We start from the raw sequence: 4,143 nt of genomic DNA, 5'->3' as shown, positions 1-4,143 counted from the left end.
TAGCCCCTTTTTCGTGGACTTCACAGGCTTCAGAACGATGAGAAATAAATGTTGTTTAAGTCACCCAGTCTATGGTGTTATAGCTGCCTGAAATGACTAAGGTCATGAAAAGGGATGAAGTGCTGATACATGCTACACGTGGATAAACCTTGTTAAGTGAGAGAAGCCAGACACAAAGCCCACCAAAAAAATAAAATAAAGTAAAAAAGAAAGAGAGAGAAAAGAAAAAAAGAACAAAGAGGGAACAGGTGCATTAGAACCACCCCAAAATCAGCTGATAGAGATTTAATTGGCATTGCCAGTGATTTCTGTCATAGGAGAGGGGTTAGAAGAGCAGTCAAAGTAGACAACTGTTTGCATCTGCAACACCACTTTGTGTCTGCCTCTCACAGGTTGGGTCAGTGGCAAGTGCTTAGACATGTGAACCAGGAAGAAATTTCAATAAACAGAGGCTGAAACTGGTGTGGTAATACCTGAATGTTGTGAGCATTTCTTTTCTTTTTTTTTTTAAAAAGAAGATCCAATAGGCGGTTTTTATTAAAAAAAAATTTTTTTTATCAAGAAAAAGAGTCCAAGGAATTAAACTTAATCCAATAGACAGTTGGCCCTTGAACAATGTGGGGTTAGGGGCGTGGACCCTCCACTCAGTGAAAAATGTGTGTATAAGTTATAGTCAGGCCTTCATAGTTCCTCCGTATATGTGGTTCCTCCATATACGTGGTTGCACATCTATGGATTAAATCAACCACAGATTGTGTAGAACTGTAGTATTTACTATCGAAAAAAAATCCACATATAAGTGGACCTGCACAGTTCAAACCCTTGTTGTTCAAGGGTCAACTGTACTAGCTTCTTAGTTCTAAAACACTTGCAGCAAAAACCAATTTTCTTTTAGTGTGGAGGGTAGCATTTCCTAATTACTGGAATTCCTTGGCCCATGAATGAGTAAGGGCAAGTGTCATGAGCCCTCTTAAAGTTAAAAAATTTTTAAAATTCTTTTATTATGGTAACATATGGCATGAAATTTACCATTTTAGCCATTTTTAAGTGTACAGATCAGTGGCATTAAATACATTCACATTGTTGTGTATGAAGCTACTTTTTGAAAGGTACTTTTTACTTGGTCATTTTTTTCCTTCAAAATATGAGTGACCCTCAAAGTCTCTGCACATCCAGTTAAGTGAGGTCAGTATCCTTGTAGAGAGAACTCTGACACCAATAAGATAATGCTGAATTACTTCATTTACTACTTGTTAGGTAGGTAAATTCTAGATTAGCAAATTCTGGATGAAAAAAGATTTTAGGTTCCAAGGATCTGTCGTAACCAATGTCAATGGAAAATTCTTTCTTTGAGATTGCCTTGATTCTAGTATACTGTTTAATCTACTTGGCCCCTCTGTGTCGTACTTGTTAAATTCTTTTACTAAATCTGGGCAGACATAACTGTTGCACTCCTTTACTTCCATAGCTGTTTCCAGGGATTGCCCTAGAGGAATTCCTACTTCTTGGCCTCTCAGCAGTTGCTGAATGAAATACAGTACAGCTCACCTTGTGACTGGAATGTGCTTACCTCAGCTGCCAATCACATGTCCTGTAGCCACAGAAAGGACAGGAGGGACAGCATCTTAATACCAGTCACTATCAGTTTTCCCACATGTCTTGTTGCTCAGGATGCTGTTAATGCAAGCACAGCCTGCATGGCTATGTACAAGCCTGGACTATTGAAGTACTCAAACCATATTTCAGTAGTATATTCTATTTTCAGGAGCATTTAGTGGAGATTTAATCAAAAGAAAGAAATGACATTCAGGTTGTGCTTTGAGTATTGAGAGAACATTTGCTCTATAAACCTTTCCATTAGGTGACAGCCTTAAACTATACCATGATAGACTGACCACTTTATGGTACCTGTGGCTTTTTCTATTACTTCTTTTTCACCTCTAATTTTGTTTATTTGGCCTCTCTTTTTTTCTTAGTGAGTCTGGCTGAAGGTTTATCAATTTTGTTTATATTTTCAAAAAAACCAGCTCTTAGGTTCATTGATCTTTTCTATTGTGTTTTTTTTTTTTTCTTTTTTGGTCTCTAGTTATTTCTGCTCTGATCTTTATTATTTCCTTCCTTCTGTAAACTTTGGGCTTTTTCTAAGTCTGTCAGATGGAAAGTTAGGTTGTTTATTTGAGATTTATCTTGTTTCTTGTGGTAGGCCTGTATCACTATAAACTTTCCTCCTAGAACTGCTTTTGCTGTGCCCTATAGATTTTAGAAATTTGCATTTCTATTTTCATTCATCTCAAGGTATTTTTTGATTTCGTCTTTCATTTCTTTGTCGATTCACTCTTTTCTTAGTAAGATGTTGTTAGTCTCTACATGTCTGTGTTTCCTCCATTTTTCTTCCTGTAATTAATTTCTAGTTTCATACTGTTGTGGTTGGAAAAGTTGTTTAATATAAATAATTTCAATTTTCTAAATTTATTGAGACTTGTTTTGTGGCCTAACATGTTATCTATCCTGGAGTAAATTCCATGTGCACTTGAAAAGAATGTGTATTCTGCTGGGGTTTTTTGTTTGTTTATTTGGTAGAATGTTCTACAGATATCTATTAAGACCATCTGGTGTAATGTGTCATTTAAGGCCACTGTTTCCTTATTAATATTCTGTTTGGTTGATCTGTCCACTGATGTAAGTGGTATATTCAAGTATCCTACTATTATTTTATTACTGTCAATTTCTCCCTTTATGCCTGTTAATATTTGCTTTATATATTTAGGTGCTCCTATATTAAATGCACATATATTTATGAATGCTATATCCTCTTCTTGGTTTGACCCCTTTATCATTATACAATGGTCATCTTTTGTTACAGACTTTATTTTAAAATCTGTTTTTTCTGATATGAGTATTGCTATCCCAGCTTTCTTTTCATTTCCATTTGCATGGGTTATTTTTTTCTATTCCTTTACTTTCAGTCTTCTGTTCTTCCTTGATGAGTTAGTGTCTTAATTCTTTCTTCTTCCCAGTAAAAGCCAATTCTCATAGCCTTCATTCATAATAAGTGTAAATGATGTCAAATACCTTATGGTATTATTCTTCCAAGGGTATTTACATTTTCTAAATTGAAGGTATAATGGCTTAGTATGGCATTTGAATAATTATTTTCACAATGAGAAAAGATTTCTTTTTCAAAAATAGATTGTTTTGTTTTGAAATTCTTATTGACGTTTAAAATTTTGAGAAATATTATGCAGTGGTTTGACATACATTAGAACTCTAGAGAGAGAATAAAACTGTTAGCAGAAAAGAGAAGCTATCTGTGGGCTTACACAGGATAGTATCTCACTTTCTTCTTTCCTCTTCTTTTTTGAAGAAGTGGCAAAGAATGATTCCCTTTTCACCTTGGCTCTGAAGGATATGTTTTATGTGTTGGCAAGTCTTACCCTTGCACATAAATGAATTATACTAATAGTAACCAGAATCTCAGAGCATTATTAGTGTTTGATTTGATTCTGGGGAGAATTAACCAGGTACCACTCCACAATCAAACAGCAGGCAATAGCATTTAAAGTAGTTGCCTGTCTGTAGGCAAGGTTGTCCATAAATTCCAAATATTTCATAGAACACCCACCCAGATAACTCTGGTGGGACACACACATACACAGGGAACCACCACTAAGAGACAGGCACCCAGGATTAGGCAGGTCATGGTCACCAGCCACTGGCAGGCTTTGGCAAGAGCATCAGTTGTCATTTTCTACTATGGGGGTTTGCTTTGTGTCCAGAGCCCATATCAAACACCTTGCCGCAACTGAGCAGATTGTCAGCCACAGTAAGTTTCATGGAAATGTTTTCCTGCACTTCTCTGATGCATATAAATAAAGTGAAAATCCTGCTTTTCTTTCTTCAGAAACTGAAATGTAAAGATTATGAGGGACAGGTATGATCACAACATAGCAGTTCTTGAAAACATATTCTATAGCTTAAACCAAATCGTTTTCTTCCCATGAGTGAATTGTCTAGCAGTATAAGTTTCTGAAAAGCCTGTATAATCAGAATTCCAGAAATACCTGAACCCAGGTGAATCCTACCACAAAGCGTGTTGGGACTTCATATCGTAGTCCCCTTGACAGGGACACATATAAAATTGAT

At 36.0% G+C, this 4,143-nt stretch overlaps 1 pseudogene; it reads right to left on the bottom strand.

Moving 5' to 3' along the window:
* Positions 1-1,239: 1,239 nt before the first annotated feature.
* On the bottom strand, positions 1,240-3,001 carry LOC149749303 (actin-related protein 3 pseudogene; annotated as a pseudogene).
* Between the last annotated feature and the right edge of the window lie 1,142 nt (positions 3,002-4,143).

Source organism: Delphinapterus leucas, chromosome 4 (genome assembly GCF_059928025.1).
Source record: "Delphinapterus leucas isolate spDelLeu-1000000601 "Yukka" chromosome 4, BTC_Dleu_Yukka2, whole genome shotgun sequence".
NCBI classification, from domain to species: Eukaryota; Metazoa; Chordata; class Mammalia; order Artiodactyla; family Monodontidae; genus Delphinapterus; species Delphinapterus leucas.
The sequence above is the reverse complement of the archived record's forward strand: the minus strand, read 5'-3'. Positions and strand labels throughout refer to the sequence as shown.